Here is an 18,712-nt window from a genome sequence, read left to right as displayed (position 1 = left end):
TCACACTTGGCTGAATGTTCCTAGCTTCTGAAATTCGTAATAGGTGAGCAGGTGTTAAAAGAGTTGACATGTTTTGATAGTAGAGGAAGATGATGATAAAGGAGTTTAATGGAGGCCTCTGGAATCTGACTACCTGGGTTCCTGTATTATGGTGACCACTTATTGATTCTGAGAGCACGTTTCTTAAGACTGGCTAAGGATTAGATGAGTGTGTGCATATAAAAGCAATTTGGATAATGCCTGGAACATGGTAAACTTAAGACATGAGCTTCTATTCTCATTTTCTTCCTGTGGAGTGAAGGCATTGGACTAGATCAGAGATGACATGGCTTATTTACTGACACTCCCCTCCCTGCCTCATGCCAGACATCACAATGAAGTCAAGGCTGTCGGTTCCACTTAGCCTAAATAAGGTAAATAAGCCCCCAGAATCCTTCTCAACAGAATGCTTTAGGAGGCAGCTACTGATAGAGCAGGGTCAGCAGATGATTCAGGTGATGCTGAATCACCATGCTGAAGCTACATAAACTTCAAGCCATTTTAAGAATAAGATCTTAAATTATCATAAGATTAGAACATCAATCTTCTTGAATGGTGACTACAAGACAAATGTGATGAGAAGGAATTATCACCTCATCAATGCCTTTTATGAAGGAAGGGGAGAGAGTTCCAGTATCTTGACTATAATCATACAGCCTATGAGCGATTAGAGGTTGAGTCTCCTACCCTCTTAAAGTGTTCTCTTTTGCCACTGCTACCACTTGTGGAGCAGACACTTGTCTGAAGCGGTGATATAAACCGCCATCCTGTATACCCTTAATTCATTTTTGTTCTCCTTTGCTTTTTTTTTTTTTTTTTTTTTTTTGCGGCATTTGGGCCTCTCACTGTTGCGCCCTCTCCCGCGGAACAAATACTTTTTATCTTTAGAGAAACACACACCACGGTGGAGATTGTTCACACTTGGCTGAATGTTCCTAGCTTCTGAAATTCGTAATAGGTGAGCAGGTGTTAAAAGAGTTGACATGTTTTGATAGTAGAGGAAGATGATGATAAAGGAGTTTAATGGAGGCCTCTGGAATCTGACTACCTGGGTTCCTGTATTATGGTGACCACTTATTGATTCTGAGAGCACGTTTCTTAAGACTGGCTAAGGATTAGATGAGTGTGTGCATATAAAAGCAATTTGGATAATGCCTGGAACATGGTAAACTTAAGACATGAGCTTCTATTCTCATTTTCTTCCTGTGGAGTGAAGGCATTGGACTAGATCAGAGATGACATGGCTTATTTACTGACACTCCCCTCCCTGCCTCATGCCAGACATCACAATGAAGTCAAGGCTGTCGGTTCCACTTAGCCTAAATAAGGTAAATAAGCCCCCAGAATCCTTCTCAACAGAATGCTTTAGGAGGCAGCTACTGATAGAGCAGGGTCAGCAGATGATTCAGGTGATGCTGAATCACCATGCTGAAGCTACATAAACTTCAAGCCATTTTAAGAATAAGATCTTAAATTATCATAAGATTAGAACATCAATCTTCTTGAATGGTGACTACAAGACAAATGTGATGAGAAGGAATTATCACCTCATCAATGCCTTTTATGAAGGAAGGGGAGAGAGTTCCAGTATCTTGACTATAATCATACAGCCTATGAGCGATTAGAGGTTGAGTCTCCTACCCTCTTAAAGTGTTCTCTTTTGCCACTGCTACCACTTGTGGAGCAGACACTTGTCTGAAGCGGTGATATAAACCGCCATCCTGTATACCCTTAATTCATTTTTGTTCTCCTTTGCTTTTTTTTTTTTTTTTTTTTTTTGCGGCATTTGGGCCTCTCACTGTTGCGGCCTCTCCTGCTGCGGAGCACAGGCTCCGGACGCGCAGGCCCAGCGGCCATGGCTCACGGGCCCAGCCGCTCCGCGGCACGTGGGATCCTCCCGGACCGGGGCACGAACCCGCGTCCCCTGCATCGGCAGGCGGATCCCCAACCACTGCGCCACCAGGGAAGCCCTCCTTTGCTTTTATCTGGAAAATGGATCAAAGTATTTAGTTGCATAGGAGCACCTTGTAAGCATTCTCTCAAAAGTGTTAGTCCTCATGACTGAGGAATGCACATGAATTCACCAATTCCTTCATTAAATAGAGAGAGACTCCTCATTTGTGTAAGGATCATTGTTAGCAGGCGTTTTAAGAGATCCAAAGTTGAATCAGTGGGTGTCCCTGCCCTCAATGTTTTTACAGTTTCATATATTGGGCAGACCAGACATGGATATAAATAACTACAATACGAGCTAAAAACCAGAAAATGTCCTAAGAGAGGTACCAAAAATGTGTTCAGAGAAGGGAGAAATTATTTTGGAAATTAGGAGCAGAGAGTCACTTCTGCGTGTCTTTGTTGACATTTTTAACTTTTTGATCAAAAATTATTATTACAGGGCTTCCCTGGTGGCGCAGTGGTTGGGAGTCCGCCTGCCGATGCAGGGGGCGCGGGTTCGTGCCCCGGTCCGGGAGGATCCCACGTGCCGCGGAGCGGCTGGGCCCGTGAGCCATGGCCGCTGGGCCTGCGCGTCCGGGGCCTGTGCTCCGCAATGGGAGAGGCCGCAGCAGTGAGAGGCCCGCGTACCGCAAAAAAAAAAAAAAAAAATTATTATTACAGTCAAGTTGCAACATCATTAGGCTTCCTCAATCAGACACAGCTCCTGCTTAGTTTAAGTGGAAGCTATCAGTGCAACTAAAGGTCACAGTTCATTCTAACAGTCATTTTTTATCAGATGTTTAAAATTTCTGGAATGTTCTATAGGAAAATTGCTCACCTTTAGTGACAACAGACTGACTTTCTTCCAAGCATTGACAGAACCAGTTTTTAGCACATTATACTATGGGAGCATAAGGCATACATATACCTTATACATAACGTATATATTTTATAAAAAAGGAACAAAATTGGGTGAAAGGACACCAACATCATATTCATTAAGCTATGAAACAATATTTCCTTCAGGACTGAACTACCTCAGAAGTCAGGCTGAGCACTCCATTATCTTTTGGCTGTACTCTCCATAGCACATGAGCATCCTAGTACTATTTGTGGTAAATACTAGGTATTATAATAGCAGCCCACACATATTAAGCATTTATGTGCCAGGCACTACCGAACTGGGCTGCCAAGATTACTGCCACTCTGCCACCATCAGGAGGCTGCCTGTTAAACCAGAAAGACTTGGCAGAACTGCCAGAACCACACCCTTCCTGGTACAAACCACCAGCAAAGTGTATACCTCGAATCCTGATTCTCCTTCATTACCACATTTCTGAGTTCACACCTTGCATGAATGCGTCTGACTGGTACATTCCAAATCACACCTGCAAATCTAGCTGCTAGGAAATGCGATTTTCAGCTTTCCAGCCTCTGCAGTAAGGCACATTAGAGAGAGGTTGGGTTAGAAGCTGAATGAGCCAAGCCACAGCATTCACCATATCTTTTCCTTCAAATCTCCAACAAGTATGTTGGCAGAAAAAGGTTTTATATGTTATATCCTCTTTGGTGTGTTTCAGTTTTTATAGGGTAAACCAGAAGGCCTTGTCCTTCATCAGTTCCCCTAAATTCCCCTCTCAGTTTCCACCAGCAACACCACTATAGTCCAAGCTGCCACCATTTCTTGCCTGGAAAACCAGCTGACTTAAGACCAGTTCCCAGGAAATCACTCTTGCTCTCCTGAAAGCCATTGTCCACTCTGCAGCCAGAGCAATTTTTTAAAACCCATATCTGATCACTGCTCTTAAGATAAAGACAAAACTGTTTACATGGTTTTCAAGGTCCGGTGTGGTCTGGTGTCCACCAACTTCATCTTGTGTCATGTCGCCCGTCCCACTCACCCCTTTCTCTCACACTGACCCGCTTCCAGGCCTTTGCCCTTTCCTGACACTGGATATTAGGCTTGGAATGTGCTGTTCCCTTCTCTTCATTTAGTTTACATTTCATCTGTCATCTCTTCCTCAGGGAAGTCCTCCTTGACTTTCACAATTAGGTCAAATTGTTCTATCTTACGCTCTTGTTAGAACTGAAGTGTGTGTGTGTGTGTGTGTGTGTGTGTGTGTGTGTGTGTGTGTGTTAGCACTTATCACAGCCGTAATTACATTTACTTTTGTGATTTTTCTGATTAATTTCTGTCTCTTAACTGGATTATAGATTCCTCAAGGTGAGGACCATATATGTTTTTAATCCCCCGGTGCCTGTCTCAATACCTAGCAGCCTTAGGCCTTCAAATATTTGTTGAATAAATAAAGGGAATCCCAAAGAAATGAACTTTAATGACAGTAGTGGGGTGGGGGTGAGGGGTGTGGGCACCATCACAGGCCCAGGAGGCAGAGACCGCTCAACTGCCCAGATCATACAGATGATCTTATAGCAACTTGACATCAGAAAGATGCTCTCCCCTTAAGTTACTGTTTTTGCCAAGATCATAAGTTAACTAATTTTATGTTACCTTCTTCTCCCTTATATTTCCCTATTCCTTAGAATGCCCACATCAACTCCACCAAAACACATCAAATGAAACTTTAGAGGAGGGCTTAGTTTGGCTGCTTCCACCCTGCCATAGCCCAATTCCCAAAGACCTTTCCCTATTTATAGAAACGAACACTAGGAAACCTCAATGGGTGTATATTTTTACCTTTTCATAGAGTGGGTTTTTCACCTTTGTGTTAACCTCTTCATTTCTCCACAGTGTTGTTAGGACTTGTATCCTGTGGCTTTCACCAAAGACAGTGCCCTGTTCACTGATCCTTGTTATTTACACACGATTCCCTATCGATCCACAGCAACTAGGAATATCACACTCCGAGGAAATTAGCACTTCTGGGAAGAAACTGTAACTGTCTTGTGCCGTCTCTTATAGACTGTTAATTTAATGAACTGAATTGCTGAAACTGAAAATTAACTTGTCTGAAGAGTATGTACTTAGAATAAAGCATATCAATACCTAGAGTCCATGTTTTTCCTCCAAGTGAGTGTGATTTGCTTGGATTATGAAATGGAGGACAAGAGAGGAAGAAAGTCAGATTCTGAAAGAATTTGCTCTACATCATTATCTCTTGCAAAAACAAAAGTAATAGAAGCTAAAGAAAGGGAATTAAATTGCCTATAATCCTACCTACAAATAATAACAACCCCAGCTTATACTATTATTATTGAGCGATTCCTTCTAGTAGTTTTTCATGCAGTTGTAATTTTGGGGTAAATACAAACTTAAACTGTATTTCTGACTTAAAACATATAATAATATGTTTTCCTAATTGCTGCTTCGTAATTATCAACAGAATATTATTAATTCATTAAAATGATTATTGTGAAAACTATGAAAAACCCTGAGAAATATGTATGATATCAGTTAAACTTGGACCGTAACAGAAAGAGCTAAATTTTGAATGAATACAAAGAGCTAGATTTATATACTGCCCTTTCCATTAAGTAGTTCTTTCATCTTGGGCAAGTCATTTAAACTTTCTAAATTTTTGCTTCTTCATTTTTAAAGTGAAGTTCATATTACCTGCCTCACAGCTATTATAGAGATTGAAAGTAATAATGTGTCAGCTGAAATAGGTCCCCAAGGAAAGGAAGATATTTACAAAAATTTACTTTTGAGTAATTTCCCTTTTAATAAACTTCTCCCCCTCAAAGAGATCTAATTTGATCTCTATTTTATTCATGTTGCAATGAAACATCTATCTTCCTCCTAGTTCCCTTTTAGGGAAATTCCTTTAATCCAGTGGAGTTACTGGATTAAAGGATGTGACATAGCTATGGCTCTGAAAATTGCCTTCTCAAGCCTCATGCCAGTTGACGTTGCTGTAGCAATGTTGGAACCTGTCCCCTTCACCCTGTCTCCGCCCACACTGGATTCACATTTCTAAGGGAAATGTAGAATAATGATATACTGAACAAATAAGAACCAGAAAACCTTCTTGTTTGTCCTGTAAATGGAACCACATATTCATTGATTAGGATGGTACCTGGGCAGCCTCTTCCCAACTAAGAGTAAACTGAAAATCATAATACATCCACGTGCTTGTCCACATGCAGAAGCGAGCCTAAGCTCTAGGAGGCTGAACCGTCTTCACTGGATTGTACATTCGTGTCTAGCTGCTAAGGCTGGAGTGTGTTTGAAGCACAAGTAGCTGTTACTTTAAGGAGACTGGAACCAGGGCATTCCTGATCCTACACTCCCCTCAGGGTGGGAAGCAGATCAATAAGACCTTGATTTTAAACCGTCTGTCCCTATTGCTCCCAGAGGCTCAAACTATGGTGGTGGCCATTTGCCTTTACTAGTGACAGCTTTAAGTATGAATAGGCATGTGTCCCAATTCTGGCAAATGAGACATGAAAGTAACCATCCTGGGGGCTTTGGAATAACTTGTATCCCAAATAACGTGAATTGCGAATAACTTTGGTTATAAAATGATTCACGTAACACCAGCATTGTGTTGTGGTATTTCAAGTGACTTAAGAAGCCTTATATTATATTTAGTTGGGTGCCCATCTTATATTCCGTTCTGGGTTATAAACTCTTTTTCTTATTCTTCTCGAATGTCTTCCCCTCACACAACACAGTGCTCTGCACATAAAAGACATTGCATCAGTTGTTCATTGAAAAACATGCATAAATATATTTTCCTCAAAACTATGATCTCAATTCACTTGTCAGGATAGTATAATTATATTCCTTTTGTCTGCTAGGATACTTTGGCTGCAAGTATGAGAAACCCAATTAAATCTCACTTAAACAAGAGGATATATTATCTCACACAAGAAGTCTGCAGATACAGTGACTTCAGTGTTGGTTCATTCAGTAGCTCAAGCATGTCAGCAACAGACCCAGGTTCTTTCTGTCTTTCTGCTCCTCCAAGTTCACTGTGAGGGTTTCCTCCTCAGGCTGGATGTGATACAGATGGAACAGTTACCAATATCCTGTCTAGAAACAGAAAAGATTATCCCTTCCTGGAGTCATATTCTGTAAGTAAGGAAGCCTCTCCTGTAATCCCCCCAGCCAGGTGACCTTCATGTTTCTTTGACCAGAGTTGGGGCACATGCCCATTCACACTTAAAGCAGTCACTGGCCAAGGCAAATTTCTGCCATGACTGATTTATACCACAAGTTCATACCTGAAAAACAAAACAAAAAATGAGTTCAATTAGCAAATGTGGTAGACTATTTTACATTTCACCCAATCTCTACTTTTCTCCCAAGGGGGGATTTATACTTAGCCTTGGCTGTATGACCTACTTTGTCCAATAAAATGTCAGTAGAGGCTTTAAGGGCCAGTCCTTGCTTTGCTATGCTAATATCCCCCCTACCATGGTCACCAGCAGTATTCCAGTCAGAGGCTGCTCCATCTGCCTGGGTCCCAGGGTGAGAATGATGAAGATGCAGGAGCACAGACCCCAATGAGTTGAAATGCACTCTTAGCACAAATGAGAAAAAACCTTTTGTTGTAACAATACAGAGATTTTGGAATTGTTTTTTACTATGGCATATCTTAACCCATTCCAACTGATACAGCAAGGAAAAAATGGGAAATAGGTTTTGAGAATGCAGCCAGGAGTGTTGCTGGGACTTCCCTGGGGGCACAGTTGTTAAGAATCCGCCTGCCAATGCAGGGGACACGGGTTCGAGCCCTGATCTGGGACAATCCCACCTGCCGCGGAGCACCTAAGCCCGTGGGCCACAGCTACTGAGCCTGTGCTCTAGAGCCCGTGAGCCACAACTACTGAGCCTGTGTGCCACAACTACTGAAGCCCGCATGCCTAGAGCCTGTGCTCCGCAACAAGAGAAGCCACTGCAATGAGGCGGCTGCACACCGCAACAAAGAGTAGCCCCTGCTCGCTGCAACTAGAGAAAGACCACATGCAGCCATGAAGACCCAATGCAGCCAAAAATAAATAAATAAATAAATAAATTTATTTTTTTTAAAAGAGTGTTGCTATGAATGGGAATGAGTGTCCCTTCATTCATACATAGAAAGTAAAATCTGTATGAATATAGAGGTGAGCGACATGACACACCTGACATCGCTGTGTCAAAGCAGTCCCTCCTGCCCTAACTCAGAGCAGCTCCCTTTCCAACTCTCCAATCAGCATTCATGGCATCACTGCCCTTTCCTTCACCAGAGCTCACAACATTCGCTCTGAATCTTCCCTTTTCTTGCCAGTCTCTTCCCATTTACTATCAATTTTTCATACAAGGTGCCTCCCAGGAATGTTGCTTCTTCTTCATAAGCCCAGCCACCTCTCAAGGATAATACCTCAACCCCTGTACAAGTGTCCCTTCTGGTCTTCTTGCTTCCACTCAAATCTCCTGGGCTCAGAAGTGCTGGCGTGCTCTTCTTCATCCTTAGTTTTTATCACACAATTCTACTGCTTGAGAAATAGCACTCCAAGGCCCTTATTATCTGACTTACCCACTGCAAACTCATAGCTCATTACTTTTAAAAAGATATTCTGTTGCAGGTCCCTGTAAGGCTGTATTGTTTACCATACCTAATGCTAAGTTTTGATGGAAATTCATCAGCATGGTATCATACTCATCCCTGCCTTCTTAACAGAAAAGAATGACCATAATTTCACCATTAACCTTTCACTTATGATTTCGGATCACTATTTCTTACCTTGATTATTAAAGGAGTACAATGATGACCTCAAGCATTATTGAGATGTGTAAATTATCTACCCTGATACAAACTGACTCTTGATGGTTTTTGAGTACTTATGTACTAAAAAAAATTAATAAAACAGTAATAACAAGGATTTATTGGCTTTGATCATGTTCTAGGCAACATTCTAAAGGCTTCATCCTCATTTAATCCTAAGAGTCCTGTGGGATAGGGGCCATTATCGTCTCCATTGTAGAGATGAGAAACTGAGGTGGCAAAAGTCAGGGAATATACAAATTTTCAAAGCAGCACTATTCATCATAGCACCAAAGTGGAAAAAACCCAAATGTCCTGCAATCGATGAATGGATAAACAAAATTTGGAATATCTATACAATTGAATATTATTTAACCATAAAATGGAATGATGTACTGATAGTATGCTACAACATGGATGAACCTTGAAGAAATCTTATGTTAAGTGAAAGAAGCCATTCACAAAAGACCATACACTGTATGATTCCATTTATATGAAATGTCCAGAATAGATGAATTCATAGTGACAGAATGCAGATTTGTGATTGTCAGGGGCTAAGGGGACAGGAGAATGGGTATTTACTAATGAATATGGAGATTTACTTTGGAGTAATGGAAATGTTTTAGAACTGTTACAGAACCTGGACTTGGGTCCACTCACCCGACGCACAGCAAAGCCAGTCTACTGACACAGGGTTTGGTGAAGGAAAGTACAGTGCTTATTGCAGAGTCAAGCAAGGAGAACAAGCAGCCAATGCTCAAAAGACCTGAGCTACCTGATGGCTTTCAGGGAAGGGTTTTTAAAGGCAGTGTGAGGGAGGGGACCACAACATATGTGAATTGATTGGTATCAAGGTGAAGTTTCAAGCATCATCAATCTTCTGGTTTCAGTTGGTCTGGGGTCTACGTGCTTGCAGTCATCAATTTTCATATGGTAGGGGTCTGGTTTCTGAAAAACAACTTTGGAATGTGTGTCAGATTTTGTTATCCATATCTTTCAGGGAACTGGGAGTTAGGTGATGCTGCTACGTGGCTGACTTACAGTCTAAATTGTTACCAGTTTCCTGGGCCAACAGCTCTTCTTCGTTTCTACATGTTCACAATTCCTAATCACTAACTCTTGAGCCAGCCTTTTGAGTCACAGGGGAAGCCTGGGAAACGAAATAAAAAGCCTTTTACTTCAAGACAAGGACACAGGGGCTTGTATACAGTTTCAGAACAAGATAGAGGTGGTGGTTGCACAACACTGGGAATATTCTAAATGCCACTAAATCTCTCACTTTAAAATGGTTAATTTTATGTTATGTGAATTTCACCTCAACAAATTAGGTAACTTTTAAAAAGTCAAGGGAGAGGGAAAGAGAAGTCAACATTTAAAAACTGCTGCCTAGAGAATCAATTCATAAAAGAAAGAATGTTATTTTCCCAAGGAAGGCATTGATGTCCATTGAGGGCAGTTTAGTGGAGGCTGAAGACAGATTCTTTTTTGGTATAAAGTAAGAATAAATGTATTCTAGACAAGGACCAAAGCAGCAGTGCTATGAGGAAAGCATATAGGCTTTGTGACATCCTTTCTTACTGTACAGAGACCTTTTGTGTTTAACATTTAAGTTCTGTTTGTTTGTTTGTTTTAATTTTATTTATTTATTTATTTATTTATTTTTGGCTGTGTTGGGTCTTCGTTTCTGTGCGAGGGCTTTCTCTAGTTGTGGCAAGCGGGGGCCACTCTTCATCGCGGTGCACGGGCCTCTCGCTGCCGCAGCATCTCTTGTTGCGGAGCACAAGCTCCAGACGCGCAGGCTCAGTAGTTGTGGCTCACGGTTCTAGTTGCTCTGCGGCATGTGGGATCTTCCCAGACCAGGGTTCGAACTCGTGTCCCCTGCATTGGCAGGCAGATTCTCAACCACTGCACCACCAGGGAAGCCCCAACATTTAAGTTTATTTTTTCCTGGGTTCCAGAAAGTTGGGATTATTAGATAAGCAATCCTTCAATACACAGTTCACACTTCTGGATAAAGCCCTTGTATACACACTTCAAATTGTACACAGCTTGAAGGCCAAGAATGGTTCCTCTATCTCTGCTGGCCCCTGCTTCCTCAGGCCAGGCTGTGGCACCAAAGACTATAAGTAATGCATTTCCATTTATTGCAACTGGATCTGCCCTCCTAGCTAATGCAACTGCAGTCAGCTCTCTGACCGTTCTTTAGTGAAAGCTTATGTGTCACACGAAAGCCAGAAACATTCTGGGGTCATCATTCCCAGAGATGAACGGCAGAGAATTGCCCTCATTGCCTGAAGCTGCCAAGTTCTGTGCAGGGTGGGCTCTGCCATAGGCGAGGGAATATGGGAGGAGTGTGGACCTTTCATTAGCATAGCTGACCCCAGACCATTTGGCTCCTAGATCTGTCCTGAGAATGATCTATTTGGTCAAAAAATGCACTGAGAAATTCCAGAGCTTGGCACTCAGTTCCAACTTCTGAAAACACCTAGGCTGGATGAGAGACTCACTTCTAAGGAATCTCTGAGAACAACTTACTAGATATCAAAGATTCAGCAAACATTTGGGTCAGCACAACTGTCCCTGAGGACAGCCATCCCGAGCTTCCTGCATACCCATTATTCATTTTTGTGTCCCTTTCTTAAAGTGCTTTTATGTTGTGCTCTAAAATGACATCCATCTAAGAGTTTTCTCCTGGTACTGCTTTCAAGCTTCAGATAACAACATTTGTATATGGTATTTCTGCAGTACCTGTCGCTCCCATAAAGAAGGGCTTGGGTCTGAGTCTTTGAAAGAAATTTGAATTTCCCAAGTGATGACCTGAGACTGGATGCTACTTCATGGTTTAGGAGAAAAAGTCCTTCTAACTAATGTCAGCTGGTTGGTCCCTGCTTCCAGGTCTCTTGTGGTTTTCTTAGGAGAATCTTCTACAAAAGGTAAAAAGGGTCTCCCACTTGTTTGATTGCTTTTTCCTGCTTCTTATTTGGAAAATTAATTTTTATATAATAAATTACATTCTATAGTAATTAATTGAATAATTTAAAAGTTGCAATGATATCAAGCATCAAGTTTTTGTAAGCATTTCGCTTAAAGTCTTTTATTTCTGCTAACAGCTGCTTTTCTGTGTCGAGGACCCCTAAGACCACCTCCACGTTGGAGGATTCGCTAGGAGCTGCACAGGACTCAGCGCACAGTCCTACTCAGGGCGAGGATCTACTCCAGCAAAAGGATACAAAGCAAAACCAGCAAAGAGAAAAGGCACATGGTGTGACGTCTGGAGGAAACCAGGCCCAAGCTTCTGAGTCCTATCCCTGTGAAGTCACACAGGACAGGACATGCTTAATTTCTCCAGCAAAAAGGGTTGTGACAACACATGTGAAGTGCTGCCAACCAGGGGGGCTAAGTGTCCAGGGTTTTTATTGGGGGCCGTTCCCATTAACACACTCTGCCTGGCATGTACTAAAACTCCACACTCCCAGGAGGAAAGCAGGCATTCAGCGTAAACCACATTGTTTGCACAGACACTGTAGGCACAGGGGGCCAATCCTGGCAGTTAAGGAATTGTGGGAACCCTCCCTTTATCTAAGTCCCCAGATGCCAGCCAAGGGTCAACACTGCAAGCAGGCCTTTCTAAGGATAGCAGTCTTGGTCCTGTCACTAGCTCTTTTCTGCACACCTTCTCTACACTTAAAGGGTTGCTTGCCTACCCACTAACCTCCTTAAAATAATCATCTTCATTCTTTGCTTCTCAAGACCAGACTGACAGGTGTATTTCCAAGGATCTCTTTACTGTCTTGGCTGTGTATTCATGGCAGGACCCACATGGCTTCATTCAGGGAAATGAAGCAGTTTTGCTGGGAAATGTGTGTAGTTAGACTGAGGAGCTGGCATGGAAATTTTCTAGGGCTACTCAGAGAATACCCACAGCACATCAGTGAGGTTTTGGTCAAATCAAATAATAATGAATCCAGGTATTCAATATTTTTTAAAGCCTTACTCTTCAATGGCATATATTATTTTCACACCCATCTTGTCAGTTCTCTTTTCCTTCATCAGGGTCATTAGTCATCACGAAATGTGAATCCAGGTGGTTGTGTGTTTTCTTTTTTTTTGATAAATTTATTTTTTATTTATTTATTTTTGGCTGCGCTGGGTCCTCGTTGCTGCGCGCGGGCTTTCTCTAGTTGCTGCAAGCAGGGGCCACTGCTCGTTGCGGTGCGCGGGCTTCTCATTGCGGTGGCCTGTGGTTGTGAGGTTTTTTGGGGGTTTTTTTTTGCGGTACGCGGGCCTCTCACTGTCGTGGCCTCTCCCGTTGCGGAGCACAGGCTCCGGACGCGCAGGCCCAGCGGCCATGGCTCACGGGCCCAGCCGGTCCGCGGCATGTGGGACCCCCCCAGACCGGGGCACAAACCCTTGTCCCCTGCATCGGCAGGCGGACTCTCAACCACTGCGCCACCAGGGAAGCCCGGTTGTGTGTTTTTAAGCACTTGACCTTCTTTTAATAATAAGCAAGAAAATAAGTCCATCATTGCCTTTGCTAATAGAGGGAGAAACCACATTTTCAAACAACGTTAATACCAGAGAAATGACTTCATATTGTCAGCAAACATGTAGAGACATCTTGCAGTGCTGAGGGGGATTTTGACCACGTCAGCACAGAAGGCGTTACCCCTGGTTTGGGGAGAGGATGATCACCGACAATCATACGGAGCCTTTCTTCAGAGTGGTGGTGGGTTTGATTTACTTTCACAAGTGAGATGTTGGATTTGTGTTATTCAAGCTATAGGTTGAGAGTGGCAAGAATCGAATGCACTTCCCTCTGCAGGGAAAAATCAGTAATTTCTTGGCCATACGTGGTGCATTCAGTTCCCAACTGTGTGCACCACTGCTATCATGGGCCACACAGTTGGGTACTGAATCACGTCCCCACAGGTTCATACGCTGAAGTCCTAATCCCCAGCACCTCAGAATGTGACCTTATTTGGAGACAGAGTCTTCACCAAGTTAAAGTAAGGTCATTAGGATGGGCCTTAATCCAATTAGACCAGTGTTTTTATAAAAAGGGAATTTGGACATAGATATACACACACACAAGGAGAACACTGTGAAAAATCAAGGCACAAATCGGGGTGATGCTTCTACAAGGCAAGGAACAGTAGAGATTGCCAGCAAACCACCAGAAGCGAGGAGACAGACATGAAACAGACTCTTCCTCACAGCTCTCAGCAGGAATCAACCCTGCCAACATATTCAACTTGGCTGTCTAGCCTCCAGAATCGTGAGACCATAAATTTTTGTTATTTAAGTCATTCTGTTTGTGGTAATTTGTTATAATAGCTCTAGCAAACTAATAGAACCAGTCGTTCAATTCCACAAGGTGCCCAGAGCACTGACAAGGCAGAGAAGAGGGTAAGGTGCAGTGTGGGTGAAGAAGTGCTGTGGAGGAGCTTACCCTCTAGTAGGGGAGGCAGATGTGGACACAGCATGCAAAGTGGGCTGGCAGGCACCCCCGAGAACTCTACCAACTTCATTATATGTGTTTTCCAAAGGACCCCTCCCTCCACCCAAAAGTAATCTATAAATAGTTTATACTGTTAGCTTTAACTTTAAAAAACAACCAACCAAACCACAGCAAACCTTAGTAAGAATGATAATCAAATTGCTTAAGGTTCTAAACCCGTTAGTAATATAGATGACCACCAACACTTCCCAAGGCTCTGCACCTGTGCAATGTCTCATTGGATCTCAGAGAAACTCTGCAAGGTGGGCTCTGTTTCATCCTCACTTTTCAGATTAGGAAACTGGGGTTCAGAAGTTTCACTTCTTTTTCCTCGTTACTTGGCTTGCGTGAAGCAGAACCGAGCATGACTCAAACAAACTAACTCTTGACAGTGTTTCTCCAAGTTGGTCTGTGGACCACACCATCGGAATCACCTTAGTCACTTGTTAAAAGGAAGAGTTTGGGGCCCAACCCTAGAATTACTGAATTAATTAATCTCTGCTTCTGAGAAATATTTTTTGTTTTTTTGTTTGTTGAAACAAATTCTGGTGATTCTGATTGAGAGGCACTACTAATGCAGCAAATAAACTCTGCCGCCTTTTTAGAGTTTCTCAGCACTTTAGCCTGTTAGAATCAGCTGAGTAGTTTTTAAAACTCCCATCTTCCCCTTCCCGACTGAATCAGAACCCACAGAAGTTTTCATTTATAAAAACTGCCCAGGATTTGAATGGACAACCAGCACTGAGAACTGCTGGTAGGGCACCCATGCTTTTAACCCAAAGTATTGAGCTCTGTTATAAAACCAAAAGACAAACCTAAACAACAGCAACCAACAAACTTTTAATAGCTAAAGTTTTAAGCCATCTGAAGGTACAAAGAGGATTATGACGGAGGAAGGGGAACAATGAAATCAATGGGCACCTGATGGAGGAGTCTGTAGAAGTCAAGTGGTAACTACTAATAGATTAAAAGACACACACAAAAAAAAAGAGCAAAAGAGGGAAACATGACAAGATATACTGATTTCACTTCAATCAACCTCTGGAAATAATATGTGATTATTGTTTTTTTAAACAAAAACCTTGTTTAAATTCCTTTTTAAAATGAGGAATTGGGCTTCCCTGGTGGCGCAGTGGCTGAGAGTTCGCCTGCCGATGCAGGGGACACGGGTTCGCGCCCCGGTCCGGGAAGATCCCACGTGCCGCGGAGCGGCTGGGCCCGTGAGCCGTGGCCGCTGAGCCTGCGCGTCCGGAGCCTGTGCTCCGCGACGGGAGAGGCCACAACAGTGAGAGGCCCGCGTACCGGGGGGAAAAAAAAAAAAAAAAAAAAAAAGTTAAAATGAGGAATCAAATGGTATTTATGAGTGATGTAATGTTATGGAATGACTGTAGGCTTTAGAGCCAGAAAGACCCTGGGTTTAAATCAGTGCTTCTCCACCTGGTGCAAGACACCATTTTTTGTTCCCCTGAGGACACTGGATTATGTCCAGAGACACCGTGGTTGTCACAGCTGGGATTGGGAGAGTGCTACTGGCATCTACTGAGCAGAGCCCAGGGATGCTGCTAAACATCCTTCAACGCACAGACAGGCACCACAACAAAGAGTTATTTGGTCCACAACATCAGTAGTGCTGAGGTTGAGAAGCCCTGGTTTAAACGTTAGTTGTAACATCAACTAAATACACGCCCTTGAGCTTAACCCCTCTGAACAGCCCTCAGTCTTCCCGTATGAAAAATGGGGAGAATAAAACCTATGGCACAGGATTAATATCTAAAACACTTAAGAAGTGCTTACTATGTGCCCAAGATATAGAAGTTGAAGTTCAGAGAAGTTGGTGACCAGCTCAAGTTTTCCACCTAACGAGTGGCTGGGCAGGATTAGTATCTAGTCCAAATACAATCCCTGACATCAAGGGGCTTCCAAACCTCCAGTTTGGGGGGTGTAGGGCTCGCTCAGCCATTCATTGGACAGGTCTCTTGTACTCCTATAGCCTCCTTCCTAAGAACTGATCAGAATAATATACACCGACTGGCAACAATTTGCTCATCTGGATAAAGATGAGGTGTCAAAAAAAAAAGGGGGGTGGGTAGCAAGGAGCCAAGAATGTAATAGAACCGATGTGATGTCCAAATATCTCCAGGGGGTTGTAATGCATTGCAATCAGTGGATAATAGTCTTACTGGGTGTAAATGGATAAACAATCTAACATTACTTTTCCAGGAACAAAACCCTGATTCTGCTTTCCAGAATCATAGAGTCCCAACACCATACCCTTACTGTTGCCAAAACATATAGCTAAAGTGCTCTGGCTGGAAGCTTCTCACTCAAATGGGTTTCTTTAACATGACAGCTCCATTAATATAAACACTGAAGGTCCCGTCTTTTTTTGTGTGGACCTATATTTCCATTGCTTTTCTGTCTTCAAACATACAATGCTTCTTTCTTTTCTTTTTTTTTTGGCGAGGCTGTGAGGCATATGAGATCTTAGTTCCCTGACCAGGGATCAAACCTGTGCCCGCTACAATGGAAGCACGGAGTCTTAACCACTGGACCACCAGGGAAGTCCCTACAGTGCTTATTTCTAATCTTGGGAAAGGTTTCATGAACATAAGGTATAAAATTCTAATTTAGGCATCAGGTACGGCTCTAACTCTGGACAAACTGCCCAGTTTCCCTGGGTCCAGATTTACAGGCAATAACATTCTCAGTTGTTAATAATAATAATAATAGTCAATTATTGCATGGATATTACGTCCCATGTGCTTGACATATACTATTATTCCCATTTTACAGTTGGGAAAACTGAGGCTCAGAGAGGTCTAATGACTTGCCCAATGTCACAGAGATAGAAAGTGACAAAATGAGCATTTGGAACTGGGGTTCTCTGAACCTCAAGCCTGAAATGGTTCTGCTACACACCAGCAGTGACAACTGTGATGCAAGTACAGTGAACTACCATGGCAGCTTCAGCAAAGAAAAGGAAATTCCAGAAGCAGAATTAGCAATACAATCATTAGGATGGTAGTTTGGCTACTTTGCAAAAGGCAAAGAGTGGTTAGTAAGAGGAGCAGGGAATTTGGGGTCAATCTAGACTTGAATCCCATGGTCAAGTTACATAGTCTCACAGCACTCTATTGTTAACCTTTATAACATTATCAAAATTATAATTACATATTTTTGTATAATTATTTGATCTATCTCCGCTACACACTCCAAGATATTTGAGGGCCAGAGTTTTTGCTAACCTTTTTATCCCCAGGACCTAGTACAGAGCTTGACAAATAGTAAGTGCTAAATAAACATTGATTAAATGAATAGATGGATAGACGGAGGAAGAAAGGAAGAGAAGGAAGGAAGGAAGGAGGAGGGAGGTCACTGTTCGATTTTAAGCAAGTCCCGTAATCTTTCTCCCCCCACCCCCATAGTAATCTTTATAATGGAAAAGTTTATAAATGCCCAAATATCCTCATCGATTTGATGTTATATGATGTGGTGCCTAGTTATTATCTGTTTTCCTGTACCATGCAGTCTTATATTTTGACAGTGAGGAGATAGTCTCAGTACACCCAACGCTGTCACTCACTGTTTGCTCGGTGTGATTTCTCTCCTTGACCAGAGTTTAAGAACTGATGGGTAGGGATATATCCTGTAAGATGCTTGAATCCCTTGGCACAGGGCTAAACTCGAGGAAGGTACTCAGCGATACTTACTGCACCGTAGTAAACTAAGTGCTCCTGGGGGTTTGCATGTTTCACAGGCAAAGGGTGACTGAGATGTTTGGGGAATGGGAGTGTGGCTGTTTAGAAGGAGAATTATTTTCCTTCAGGTATTTTAAAAACCAAACTACCCTCTACAAACTTGTTGTTTTTGCCTGTGTAACTACTCACAAGAAATATTTGAGTGTTCCCATTTCTCTGCACCCAGTAGCTGACCTAACTTTCTGAGAGTCTTTTGCATAAAATTGTTTAGGGGATGATTACAGTTGTCAATAATTTTACGGAAGCTTCATACTTATTCCCCCAGGTTTCACAATCCCAGGGTTAAAACTGGGTCACACCATGAGAGGGGTGGGATAGGGAGGGTGGGAGGGAGGGAGACGCAAGAGGGAAGAGATATGGGAACATATGTGTATGTATAACTGATTCACTTTGTTGTAAAGGAGAAACTAACACACTATTGTAAAACAGTTATACATAAAGATGTTAAAAAAATATATATATATATAAACTTAAAAAAAAAAAAAAAAAAACTGGGTCACAAGTCAGTCGAGAAACAGGATTTCTCTGACTCTCCCACAATCCACAATTGCTTCATCTTCGACACCTCTCAAAGTTCCTCCTAACGAATTCTGGGATGTTCTGAATGTATTCATTGCAAAGCTTCTCAGTTACCCATGGTGCCACCTTTTCTTCTCTCTTTCTCTGTCTCATGTCACCACTGGGGCCACCAGCACCCATTTCCTACCTGAGTCATAGCTGTTGCTAAGAATTTGTCACATGTGCCTTGCACTGGCAACATCGCACAGATGTTT

Source organism: Physeter macrocephalus, chromosome 5 (genome assembly GCF_002837175.3).
Source record: "Physeter macrocephalus isolate SW-GA chromosome 5, ASM283717v5, whole genome shotgun sequence".
NCBI classification, from domain to species: Eukaryota; Metazoa; Chordata; class Mammalia; order Artiodactyla; family Physeteridae; genus Physeter; species Physeter macrocephalus.
The sequence above is the reverse complement of the archived record's forward strand: the minus strand, read 5'-3'. Positions refer to the sequence as shown.